The following is a 14,359-nucleotide window of genomic DNA, read 5'->3' on the forward strand; positions in this document are numbered from 1 at the left end:
TTTCCTTTCTCTGGGGAAAGACCATGATTCATGTCCAGGGCCTTGCGGCCTGGAGTGCCCGGCTGCCTGCTGAAATTCCGCATGGATCGGGATGCCTCCCAGATGGAAAGTGCCCCCACAGCCAACTGTGGCTGGTTTGACAGTGCCAAGTGCCTCCTGCAAACTGACATCAGGAACCTGGCCGGGTGACTTTTGTTTCCCTAGGGAAAAGCCGTGGTTCTTGTCCAGGGCCTGGTGGCCCGGAGTGGCCGGCTGCCTGCTGAAATTCCGCATGGATCGGGATGCCTCCCAGATGAAAAGTGCCCCCACAGGCAACTGTGGCTGGTTTGACAGTGCCAAGCGCCTCCTGCAAACTGACATCAGGAACCTGGCCTGGTGACTTTTGTTTCTCACGGGAAAGGGCATCGTTCGTGTCCAGTGCCCGGTGGCCTGGTGTGGCCGGCAGCCTGCTGAACTTCCGCACAGATGAGGATACCGCCCAGATGCAAGGTGCCCATACAGGTGCGTGTGGCTGGTTTGACAGTGCCAAGTGCCTCCTGCAAACTGACATCAGGAACCTGGCCGGGTGACTTTTGTTTCTCTGGGGAAAAGCCATCGCTCCACTCCAAGGCCAGGTGGCCTGGAGTGGCCGGCTGCCTGTTGAAATTCCGCACGGATGCGGATAACTCCCAGATGAAAGGAGCCCCCACAGGCAACTGTGGCTGGTTTGACAGTGCCAAGTGCCTCCTGCAAACTGACATCAGGAACCTGGCCTGGTGACTTTTATTTCTCTGGGGAAAGGCCATTGTACGTGTCCAAGGTCTAATGGCCCGGAGTGGCCGGCTGCCTGCTGGAATTCGGCATGGATCAGGATGCCGCCGAGATGCAAGGTGCCCCCACAGGCAACTGTGGCTGGTTTGACAGTGCTAAGTGCCTCCTGCACACTGACATCAGGAACCTGACCTGGTGACTTTTGTTTCTCTGGGGAAAGGCCATGGTTCATATCCTACAAACTGTGGCCCAAAGTGGCCGGCTGACTGCTGAAATTCCGCACGGATCAGGATACCTCCGAGATGCAAGGTGCCCCACAGGCACCTGTGGCTGGTTTGACAGTGCCAAGTGCCTCCTGCAAACTGACATCAGGAACCTGGCCTGGTGACTTTTGTTTCTCTGGGGAAAGGCCATGGTTCATATCCTGAGCCTGGTGTCCTGAGTGGCCGGCCCCCTGCTGAAATTCTGCACGGACCAGGATGCCGCCGAGATGAAAGGTGCCCCCAGAGGCAACTGTGGCTGGTTTGACAGTGCCAAGTGCTTCCTGCAAACTGACATCAGGAACCTGGCCTGGTGATTTTCTTTCTCAGGGGAAAGGCCATGGTTCATGTCCAGGGCCCGGTGGCCCGTACTTGCCTGCTGCCTGCTGAAATTCCACACGGATCAGGATACCTCCCAGATGTAAGGTGCCACCACAGGCAACTGTGGCTGGTTTGACAGTGCCAAGTGCCTCCTGCAAACTGACATCAGGAACCTGGCCTTGTGAGTTTTGTCTCTGGGGAAAGGCCATCATTCTTGTTCAGAGCCCAGTGGCCCGGAGTGGCCGGCTGCCTGCTGAAATTCCGCATGGATCGGGATGCCTCCCAGATGGAAAGTGCCCCCACAGCCAACTGTAGCTGGTTTGACAGTGCCAAGTGCCTCCTGCAAACTGACATCAGGAACCTGGCCGGGTGACTTTTGTTTCCCTAGGGAAAAGCCGTGGTTCTTGTCCAGGGCCTGGTGGCCCGGAGTGGCCGGCTGCCTGCTGAAATTCCGCATGGATCGGGATGCCTCCCAGATGAAAAGTGCCCCCACAGGCACCTGTGGCTGGTTTGACAGTGCCAAGTGCCTCCTGCAAACTGACATCAGGAACCTGGACTGGTGTCTTTTGTTTCTCAGCGGAAAGCCTTTCGTTCCTATCCATGGACGGGTGGTCCAGAGTGGCTGGCTGCCTGCTGAAATTCCGCACTGTTGAAGATACCTCCCAGATGGAAAGTACCACCACAGGCAACTGTGGCTGGTTTGACAGTGCCAAGTGCCTCCTGCAAACTGACATCAGGAACCTGGCCTGGTGACTTTTGTTTCTCACGGGAAAGGGCATCGTTCGTGTCCAGTGCCCGGTGGCCTGGTGTGGCCGGCAGCCTGCTGAACTTCCGCACAGATGAGGATACCGCCCAGATGCAAGGTGCCCATACAGGTGCGTGTGGCTGGTTTAACAGTGCCAAGTGCCTCCTGCAAACTGACATCAGGAACCTGGCCGGGTGACTTTTGTTTCTCTGGGGAAAAGCCATCGCTCCACTCCAAGGCCAGGTGGCCTGGAGTGGCCGGCTGCCTGTTGAAATTCCGCACGGATGCGGATAACTCCCAGATGAAAGGAGCCCCCACAGGCAACTGTGGCTGGTTTGACAGTGCCAAGTGCCTCCTGCAAACTGACATCAGGAACCTGGCCTGGTGACTTTTATTTCTCTGGGGAAAGGCCATTGTACGTGTCCAAGGTCTAATGGCCCGGAGTGGCCGGCTGCCTGCTGGAATTCGGCATGGATCAGGATGCCGCCGAGATGCAAGGTGCCCCCACAGGCAACTGTGGCTGGTTTGACAGTGCTAAGTGCCTCCTGCACACTGACATCAGGAACCTGACCTGGTGACTTTTGTTTCTCTGGGGAAAGGCCATGGTTCATATCCTACAAACTGTGGCCCAAAGTGGCCGGCTGACTGCTGAAATTCCGCACGGATCAGGATACCTCCGAGATGCAAGGTGCCCCACAGGCACCTGTGGCTGGTTTGACAGTGCCAAGTGCCTCCTGCAAACTGACATCAGGAACCTGGCCTGGTGACTTTTGTTTCTCTGGGGAAAGGCCATGGTTCATATCCTGAGCCTGGTGTCCTGAGTGGCCGGCCCCCTGCTGAAATTCTGCACGGACCAGGATGCCGCCGAGATGAAAGGTGCCCCCAGAGGCAACTGTGGCTGGTTGGACAGTGCCAAGTGCTTCCTGCAAACTGACATCAGGAACCTGGCCTGGTGATTTTCTTTCTCAGGGGAAAGGCCATGGTTCATGTCCAGGGCCCGGTGGCCCGTACTTGCCTGCTGCCTGCTGAAATTCCACACGGATCAGGATACCTCCCAGATGTAAGGTGCCACCACAGGCAACTGTGGCTGGTGTGACAGTGCCAAGTGCCTCCTGCAAACTGACATCAGGAACCTGGCCTTGTGAGTTTTGTTTCTCTGGGGAAAAGCCATCATTCTTGTTCAGAGCCCAGTGGCCCGGAGTGGCCGGCTGCCTGCTGAAATTCCGCATGGATCAGGATGCCGTCCAGATGAAAAGTGCCCCCACAGGCACCTGTGGCTGGTTTGACAGTGCCAAGTGCCTCCTGCAAACTGACATCAGGAACCTGGCCGGGTGACTTTTGTTTCTCTGGGGAAAAGCCATCGCTCCACTCCAAGGCCAGGTGGCCTGGAGTGGCCGGCTGCCTGTTGAAATTCCGCACGGATGCGGATAACTCCCAGATGAAAGGAGCCCCCACAGGCAACTGTGGCTGGTTTGACAGTGCCAAGTGCCTCCTGCAAACTGACATCAGGAACCTGGCCTGGTGACTTTTATTTCTCTGGGGAAAGGCCATTGTACGTGTCCAAGGTCTAATGGCCCGGAGTGGCCGGCTGCCTGCTGGAATTCGGCATGGATCAGGATGCCGCCGAGATGCAAGGTGCCCCCACAGGCAACTGTGGCTGGTTTGACAGTGCTAAGTGCCTCCTGCACACTGACATCAGGAACCTGACCTGGTGACTTTTGTTTCTCTGGGGAAAGGCCATGGTTCATATCCTACAAACTGTGGCCCAAAGTGGCCGGCTGACTGCTGAAATTCCGCACGGATCAGGATACCTCCGAGATGCAAGGTGCCCCACAGGCACCTGTGGCTGGTTTGACAGTGCCAAGTGCCTCCTGCAAACTGACATCAGGAACCTGGCCTGGTGACTTTTGTTTCTCTGGGGAAAGGCCATGGTTCATATCCTGAGCCTGGTGTCCTGAGTGGCCGGCCCCCTGCTGAAATTCTGCACGGACCAGGATGCCGCCGAGATGAAAGGTGCCCCCAGAGGCAACTGTGGCTGGTTTGACAGTGCCAAGTGCTTCCTGCAAACTGACATCAGAAACCTGGCCTGGTGATTTTCTTTCTCAGGGGAAAGGCCATGGTTCATGTCCAGGGCCCGGTGGCCCGTACTTGCCTGCTGCCTGCTGAAATTCCACACGGATCAGGATACCTCCCAGATGTAAGGTGCAACCACAGGCAACTGTGGCTGGTTTGACAGTGCCAAGTGCCTCCTGCAAACTGACATCAGGAACCTGGCCTTGTGAGTTTTGTTTCTCTGGGGAAAGGCCATCATTCTTGTTCAGAGCCCAGTGGCCCGGAGTGGCCGGCTGCCTGCTGAAATTCCGCACGGATCAGGATACCTCCCAGATTCAAGGTGCTAAACTTGGGCTAAACAGAATCAAAACAAATCAAAACAAATCTAAGCCTTCTAAAAACCCGCCAAAATAATTCAAAACCCGTCAAAACTAATCAAAACCTTCCGAATACCTGCCAAAACATTCCAAATACCCGCCAAAAGATTTTAAAACCCGCCAAAAGGAATCCAAACATTCCAAAACCTGCCAAGACAATATAAACAACACAAGAGAAAACAAAACATTCTGAAACACCACCAAAACATTCCGAAAACCCGACAAAACATCATCAAAACAAATCAAAACCAACCAAAATATTCCAAAAACCCGCCAAAATGATTTAGAACCGCAAAACTCATCAAAACATTCTGAAAAGATGCCAAAACATTAGAAAACCAGCCAGAACTGATCAAAACATTCAAAATACTTGGCAAAACATCATAAAAAGTAATCATAAACCAACCGAAACATTCCAAAAACCTGACAAAATAGATTAGAACCCGCCAAAACTGATCAAAACATTCTGAAAAGATGCCAAAATACTATCAAACCAGTCTGAAGTGATTGAAACTTTCAATAACTTGCCAAAACATAATCAAAACAAATGAAAGCAAACCAAAACATTCCAAATACCCGCCAAAATATTTTAAAACCCGCCAAAAGGAATCCAAACATTCCAAAACCTGCCAAGACAATAAAAACAACACAACAGAAAACAAAACATTCTAAAACACCACCAAAACATTCCGAAAACCCGCCAAAAGATCATCAAAACAAATCAAAACAACCAAACAATAAGAGGAACACGGCAACATATTGGCAAGCAAGAGACGGAGAGCGCGGCACCTGGTGACTTTTGTTTCTCACGGGAAAGGGCATCGTTCGTGTCCAGTGCCCGGTGGCCTGGTGTGGCCGGCAGCCTGCTGAACTTCCGCACAGATGAGGATACCTCCCAGATGCAAGGTGCCCATACAGGTGCGTGTGGCTGGTTTGACAGTGCCAAGTGCCTCCTGCAAACTGACATCAGGAACCTGGCCGGGTGACTTTTGTTTCTCTGGGGAAAAGCCATCGCTCCACTCCAAGGCCAGGTGGCCTGGAGTGGCCGGCTGCCTGTTGAAATTCCGCACGGATGCGGATAACTCCCAGATGAAAGGAGCCCCCACAGGCAACTGTGGCTGGTTTGACAGTGCCAAGTGCCTCCTGCAAACTGACATCAGGAACCTGGCCTGGTGACTTTTATTTCTCTGGGGAAAGGCCATTGTACGTGTCCAAGGTCTAATGGCCCGGAGTGGCCGGCTGCCTGCTGGAATTCGGCATGGATCAGGATGCCGCCGAGATGCAAGGTGCCCCCACAGGCAACTGTGGCTGGTTTGACAGTGCTAAGTGCCTCCTGCACACTGACATCAGGAACCTGACCTGGTGACTTTTGTTTCTCTGGGGAAAGGCCATGGTTCATATCCTACAAACTGTGGCCCAAAGTGGCCGGCTGACTGCTGAAATTCCGCACGGATCAGGATACCTCCGAGATGCAAGGTGCCCCACAGGCACCTGTGGCTGGTTTGACAGTGCCAAGTGCCTCCTGCCAACTGACATCAGGAACCTGGCCTGGTGACTTTTGTTTCTCTGGGGAAAGGCCATGGTTCATATCCTGAGCCTGGTGTCCTGAGTGGCCGGCCCCCTGCTGAAATTCTGCACGGACCAGGATGCCGCCGAGATGAAAGGTGCCCCCACAGGCAACTGTGGCTGGTTGGACAGTGCCAAGTGCTTCCTGCAAACTGACATCAGGAACCTGGCCTGGTGATTTTCTTTCTCAGGGGAAAGGCCATGGTTCATGTCCAGGGCCCGGTGGCCCGTACTTGCCTGCTGCCTGCTGAAATTCCACACGGATCAGGATACCTCCCAGATGTAAGGTGCCACCACAGGCAACTGTGGCTGGTTTGACAGTGCCATGTGCCTCCTGCAAACTGACATCAGGAACCTGGCCTTGTGAGTTTTGTTTCTCTGGGGAAAGGCCATGATTCATGTCCAGGGCCTTGCGGCCTGGAGTGCCCGGCTGCCTGCTGAAATTCCGCATGGATCGGGATGCCTCCCAGATGGAAAGTGCCCCCACAGCCAACTGTAGCTGGTTTGACAGTGCCAAGTGCCTCCTGCAAACTGACATCAGGAACCTGGCCGGGTGACTTTTGTTTCCCTAGGGAAAAGCCGTGGTTCTTGTCCAGGGCCTGGTGGCCCGGAGTGGCCGGCTGCCTGCTGAAATTCCGCATGGATCGGGATGCCTCCCAGATGAAAAGTGCCCCCACAGGCACCTGTGGCTGGTTTGACAGTGCCAAGTGCCTCCTGCAAACTGACATCAGGAACCTGGCCTGGTGTCTTTTGTTTCTCAGCGGAAAGCCTTTCGTTCCTATCCATGGACGGGTGGCCCAGAGTGGCTGGCTGCCTGCTGAAATTCCGCACTGTTGAAGATACCTCCCAGATGGAAAGTACCACCACAGGCAACTGTGGCTGGTTTGACAGTGCCAAGCGCCTCCTGCAAACTGACATCAGGAACCTGGCCTGGTGACTTTTGTTTCTCACGGGAAAGGGCATCGTTCGTGTCCAGTGCCCGGTGGCCTGGTGTGGCCGGCAGCCTGCTGAACTTCCGCACAGATGAGGATACCGCCCAGATGCAAGGTGCCCATACAGGTGCGTGTGGCTGGTTTAACAGTGCCAAGTGCCTCCTGCAAACTGACATCAGGAACCTGGCCGGGTGACTTTTGTTTCTCTGGGGAAAAGCCATCGCTCCACTCCAAGGCCAGGTGGCCTGGAGTGGCCGGCTGCCTGTTGAAATTCCGCACGGATGCGGATAACTCCCAGATGAAAGGAGCCCCCACAGGCAACTGTGGCTGGTTTGACAGTGCCAAGTGCCTCCTGCAAACTGACATCAGGAACCTGGCCTGGTGACTTTTATTTCTCTGGGGAAAGGCCATTGTACGTGTCCAAGGTCTAATGGCCCGGAGTGGCCGGCTGCCTGCTGGAATTCGGCATGGATCAGGATGCCGCCGAGATGCAAGGTGCCCCCACAGGCAACTGTGGCTGGTTTGACAGTGCTAAGTGCCTCCTGCACACTGACATCAGGAACCTGACCTGGTGACTTTTGTTTCTCTGGGGAAAGGCCATGGTTCATATCCTACAAACTGTGGCCCAAAGTGGCCGGCTGACTGCTGAAATTCCGCACGGATCAGGATACCTCCGAGATGCAAGGTGCCCCACAGGCACCTGTGGCTGGTTTGACAGTGCCAAGTGCCTCCTGCAAACTGACATCAGGAACCTGGCCTGGTGACTTTTGTTTCTCTGGGGAAAGGCCATGGTTCATATCCTGAGCCTGGTGTCCTGAGTGGCCGGCCCCCTGCTGAAATTCTGCACGGACCAGGATGCCGCCGAGATGAAAGGTGCCCCCACAGGCAACTGTGGCTGGTTGGACAGTGCCAAGTGCTTCCTGCAAACTGACATCAGGAACCTGGCCTGGTGATTTTCTTTCTCAGGGGAAAGGCCATGGTTCATGTCCAGGGCCCGGTGGCCCGTACTTGCCTGCTGCCTGCTGAAATTCCACACGGATCAGGATACCTCCCAGATGTAAGGTGCCACCACAGGCAACTGTGGCTGGTGTGACAGTGCCAAGTGCCTCCTGCAAACTGACATCAGGAACCTGGCCTTGTGAGTTTTGTTTCTCTGGGGAAAGGCCATCATTCTTGTTCAGAGCCCAGTGGCCCGGAGTGGCCGGCTGCCTGCTGAAATTCCGCATGGATCAGGATGCCGTCCAGATGAAAAGTGCCCCCACAGGCACCTGTGGCTGGTTTGACAGTGCCAAGTGCCTCCTGCAAACTGACATCAGGAACCTGGCCGGGTGACTTTTGTTTCTCTGGGGAAAAGCCATCGCTCCACTCCAAGGCCAGGTGGCCTGGAGTGGCCGGCTGCCTGTTGAAATTCCGCACGGATGCGGATAACTCCCAGATGAAAGGAGCCCCCACAGGCAACTGTGGCTGGTTTGACAGTGCCAAGTGCCTCCTGCAAACTGACATCAGGAACCTGGCCTGGTGACTTTTATTTCTCTGGGGAAAGGCCATTGTACGTGTCCAAGGTCTAATGGCCCGGAGTGGCCGGCTGCCTGCTGGAATTCGGCATGGATCAGGATGCCGCCGAGATGCAAGGTGCCCCCACAGGCAACTGTGGCTGGTTTGACAGTGCTAAGTGCCTCCTGCACACTGACATCAGGAACCTGACCTGGTGACTTTTGTTTCTCTGGGGAAAGGCCATGGTTCATATCCTACAAACTGTGGCCCAAAGTGGCCGGCTGACTGCTGAAATTCCGCACGGATCAGGATACCTCCGAGATGCAAGGTGCCCCACAGGCACCTGTGGCTGGTTTGACAGTGCCAAGTGCCTCCTGCAAACTGACATCAGGAACCTGGCCTGGTGACTTTTGTTTCTCTGGGGAAAGGCCATGGTTCATATCCTGAGCCTGGTGTCCTGAGTGGCCGGCCCCCTGCTGAAATTCTGCACGGACCAGGATGCCGCCGAGATGAAAGGTGCCCCCACAGGCAACTGTGGCTGGTTTGACAGTGCCAAGTGCTTCCTGCAAACTGACATCAGAAACCTGGCCTGGTGATTTTCTTTCTCAGGGGAAAGGCCATGGTTCATGTCCAGGGCCCGGTGGCCCGTACTTGCCTGCTGCCTGCTGAAATTCCACACGGATCAGGATACCTCCCAGATGTAAGGTGCAACCACAGGCAACTGTGGCTGGTTTGACAGTGCCAAGTGCCTCCTGCAAACTGACATCAGGAACCTGGCCTGGTGACTTTTGTTTCTCTGGGGAAAGGCCATCATTCTTGTTCAGAGCCCAGTGGCCCGGAGTGGCCGGCTGCCTGCTGAAATTCCGCATGGATCAGGATGCCTCCCAGATGAAAAGTGCCCCCACAGGCACCTGTGGCTGGTTTGACAGTGCCAAGTGCCTCCTGCAAACTGACATCAGGAACCTGGCCTTGTGAGTTTTGTTTCTCTGGGGAAAGCCTTTCGTTCCTATCCATGGACGGGTGGCCCAGAGTGGCTGGCTGCCTGCTGAAATTCCGCACTGTTGAAGATACCTCCCAGATGGAAAGTACCACCACAGGCAACTGTGGCTGGTTTGACAGTGCCAAGCGCCTCCTGCAAACTGACATCAGGAACCTGGCCTGGTGACTTTTGTTTCTCTGGGGAAAGTCCATGGTTCATATCCTGAGCCTGGTGTCCTGAGTGGCCGGCCCCCTGCTGAAATTCTGCACGGACCAGGATGCCGCCGAGATGCAAGGTGCCCCCAGAGGCAACTGTGGCTGGTTTGACAGTGCCAAGTGCTTCCTGCAAACTGACATCAGGAACCTGGCCTGGTGATTTTCTTTCTCTGGGGAAAGGCCATGGTTCATGTCCAGGGCCCGGTGGCCCGTACTTGCCTGCTGCCTGCTGAAATTCCACACGGATCAGGATACCTCCCAGATGTAAGGTGCAACCACAGGCAACTGTGGCTGGTTTGACAGTGCCAAGTGCCTCCTGCAAACTGACATCAGGAACCTGGCCTGGTGACTTTTGTTTCTCTGGGGAAAGGCCATCATTCTTGTTCAGAGCCCAGTGGCCCGGAGTGGCCGGCTGCCTGCTGAAATTCCGCACGGATCAGGATACCTCCCAGATTCAAGGTGCTAAACTTGGGCTAAACAGAATCAAAACAAATCAAAACAAATCTAAACCTTCTAAAAACCCGCCAAAATAATTCAAAACCCGTCAAAACTAATCAAAACCTTCCGAATACCTGCCAAAACATTCCAAATACCCGCCAAAAGATTTTAAAACCCGCCAAAAGGAATCCAAACCTTCCAAAACCTGCCAAGACAATATAAACAACACAAGAGAAAACAAAACATTCTGAAACACCACCAAAACATTCCGAAAACCCGACAAAACATCATCAAAACAAATCAAAACCAACCAAAATATTCCAAAAACCCGCCAAAATGATTTAGAACCGCAAAACTCATCAAAACATTCTGAAAAGATGCCAAAACATTAGAAAACCAGCCAGAACTGATCAAAACATTCAAAATACTTGGCAAAACATCATAAAAAGTAATCATAAACCAACCGAAACATTCCAAAAACCTGACAAAATAGATTAGAACCCGCCAAAACTGATCAAAACATTCTGAAAAGATGCCAAAATACTATCAAACCAGTCTGAAGTGATTGAAACTTTCAATAACTTGCCAAAACATAATCAAAACAAATGAAAGCAAACCAAAACATTCCAAATACCCGCCAAAATATTTTAAAACCCGCCAAAAGGAATCCAAACATTCCAAAACCTGCCAACACAATAAAAACAACACAAGAGAAAACAAAACATTCTAAAACACCACCAAAACATTCCGAAAACCCGCCAAAACATCATCAAAACAAATCAAAACAACCAAACAATAAGAGGAACACGGCAACATATTGGCAAGCAAGAGACGGAGAGCGCGGCACCTTCTAGGAGGCCAAGAAGGAAGCCGCACAACACCTGCACTGTGTCTGCAACTTTCAAACTGCTAGAAGATAGTGGCTTGCCACTGGCCTGCCTCTTCAATTGCCATTAGCATTCCAATGGAAGCTATTCTTGGACAACTTTGCTCTGCTTGCTGCTAGTTCTGCCCCAGCCTACCATAGATAACCTTGCTCTTCCCTTGAGGCTCTGAGATGCCAAGAACTTGTCAACTTCAAAGGGCGGGCCGGGCTACATCTACTCAGCTGCCACAGTTTCTCCTTGCTAGACCTAGTGGGAAAGCATTTTGCTGAGATGCAGAAGGCAAGAAACGCAGAATACGGAGACGCGGAGCTGTCCCAAGTGCCGCTGCCAGGCGTCTTTCCGCAGAAGGAGCGCCCCGGAGCGCACCGCAACCGGCACCGTCATCTCTGCGCAAAGAGCCAAAATATTTGAAAACCCGCCAAAACTCATCCAAAAATATTTTCAAACCCGCCAAAATAGAAAACCAGACAGAAGTGATCAATACATTCGAAAAAACCTGACAAAACATGATAAAGCCCACCAAAGCTAATCCAAACACACCAAAAACTGGGCTAAACAGAATCAAAACAAATCTAAACGTTCTAAAAACCGGCCAAAATATTTAAAAACCCGTCAAAACAAATCAAAACCTTCCGAATACCCGCCAAAATAATTTAGACCCACAAAACTCATCAAAACATTCTGAAAAAATGCCAAAACATTAGAAAACCAGCCAGAACTGATCAAAACATTCAAAAAACTTGGCAAAACATCATAAAAACAAATCAAAACCAACCAAAACATTCCAAAAACCCGACAAAATAGTTTACAACCTGCCAAAACTGATCAAAACATTCTGAAAAAATGCCAAAATATTATAAAACCAGTCAGAAGTGATCAAAACATGCAATAACTTCAAAAACATACTAAAAACAAATCTCAACAAACGGAAACATTCCAAAATATGACTAAATATTGTCAAACCAGCAGAACTGATCAAAACATTCAAAAAACTCGCCAAAACATTGTCAAAACAAGTCAAGACCAACCAAAACATTCAAAAAAACCTGCCAAAACATTTTAAAACCCGCCAAAAACAAATCAAAACGTTCCAAAACCCACCAAAATATTATAAAACCAGACAGAAGTGATGAAAACTTTTTGAAACCCCGATAAAACATAATAAAAATCCGCCAAATCAAATCAAAATTTTCCAAAACCTGCTAACACAATTAAAACAACACAAGAGAAAACAAAACATTGTAAAACCCCACCAAAATAGTCTGAAAACCCACCAAAACATAATAAAAACAAATCAAAACATATCAAAACATTCCAAAAACCTGCCAAATTTTTAGAACCTGCCAAAACTGACCAAATATTCTGAAAAGACACCAAAACGCCAGAAAACCAGTTAGAAGTGATCAAAACTTTCAAAAAACTGGCCAAAACATTCAAAAAACAAATTAAAACCAACCAAAACATTCTAAAAACCTACTAAAATGTTTTAAAATCCTCCAAAACTGATCAAAATATATTGAAAAGAAAACCAAAAATACTATAAAACCAGCCAGAACTGATCAAAACATACAAAAAACATGCCAAAACATAATAAAAACAAATCTAAACAAACCAAAACATTCTAAAAACCTGCCAAAATATTTTAAAGCCAGAAAAACGAATCAAAACTTTACGAAAACATACCAAAACATAACACAAATCTAAACAAAAAAACATTCCACACACTAGCCAAAATATTTTAGAACTCCCCAAAAACTGGTCAAAACATACTGAAAACATGCCAAAATATTATAAAATTAGTCAGAAGTGAATAAAACATTCAAAAAATCCGCCAAAACATGATAAAGCCCACCAAAACTAATCCAAACACACCAAAAACATGACTAAACATAACAAAAACAAATCAAAACCATCCAAAAAAATCCGAAAAACCCCCCAAAGTAATCTAAACATTCTAAAAGCCCTCCAAAACATAATAAAGATATAGGAAAACCAAACAAAATATTCTAAAAACCTGCCAAAATATATTAAATCCCGCCAAAACCGATCAAAACATTCTGAATAGATGCCAAAATACTAGAGAACCAGCCAGAACTGATCCAAATATTTCAAAAAGCTTGCCAAAACATAATAAAAACAAATCAAAACCAGCTGAAACATTGTAAAAACTCGCCAAATTATTTTAAGCCCCCAAATTATTTTAAAACTCGCCAAAACGAATCAAAATTTTCCAAAAACTTTATAAAAACAAATCAAAACAAACCAAGAAATTCCAAACACCGGGCAAAATATTGTAAAACAAATCAAAAGTAATCAAAATTTCCCAAACCAGCTGAAATATTGTAAAAAAAATCAAAACAAATCAAAACATTCCAAAAACCTGCCAAAATGTTAATACACCCGCCGAAACTGATCACAACATTCCCAATAGACGCAAAAAACATTCAAAAAATCCGTCAAAACATTAAAAAGAAAATCAATGCAAACCAAAATATTCCAAAAACCCGCTAAAATACTTAAAAATACGCAAAAATGAACCAAACATTTCCAAGAACCCACCAAAACATAAGAAAAACAAATCCAAACAAATTAAAACAATCCAAAATAGTTTAGAACCCGCCAAAAGTGATCAAAACATTTGGAAAACACGCCAAAATACTAGAAAACCAGCCAGGACTGATCAAAACACACAAAAACCTTGCCAAAAAATAATAAAAACAAATAAAAACATTTTAAAAATCCGGGCAAAATATTTAAAAACACGCCGAAAGGAACCGAAATATTCCAAAACTCTCCAAAACTACACAAAAACGAACCAAAACATCCCAAAAACCCACAAAAATATTTAGAACCGCGATCAGCACCAGCGCTCTCTGCGCAAACACCCGCTAGATGGCATCCGAGAGACGGAGAGCACGCCACCTTCTACGATGCGAAGAGTGAAGCCGCACAACACCCGGACTGTGTCCGCAGCTTTCTAACTGCTAGAATTTCAAGGCTTAGCACTCGCCTGCCTCTTCAATTGCCATTAGCATCCGAACGGAAGGTATTCTTGGACAACTTTGCTCTGCTTGCTTCTAGTTCTGCCCCAGCCCACCATAGATAACCTTGCTCTTCCCTTTAGTTTCTGAGATGCCGAGAACTCGGGAATTGAGAACACAAGTCCGGGGACGTATACTGTGCTGGCACAGTTTCTCCTTGCTAGACACAGTGGAAAAGCATTTTGCTGAGACGCAGAAGACAAGAAATGCAGAAAACGGAGATACGGAGCTGTCCGAAGTTAAGTGCCGCTGCCAGGCGTCTTTCGGCAGAAACAGAGCCACGGAGCGCACAGTGAGCGGCA

Source organism: Passer domesticus, chromosome 7, assembly GCF_036417665.1.
Source record: "Passer domesticus isolate bPasDom1 chromosome 7, bPasDom1.hap1, whole genome shotgun sequence".
Classification (NCBI taxonomy): Eukaryota; Metazoa; Chordata; class Aves; order Passeriformes; family Passeridae; genus Passer; species Passer domesticus.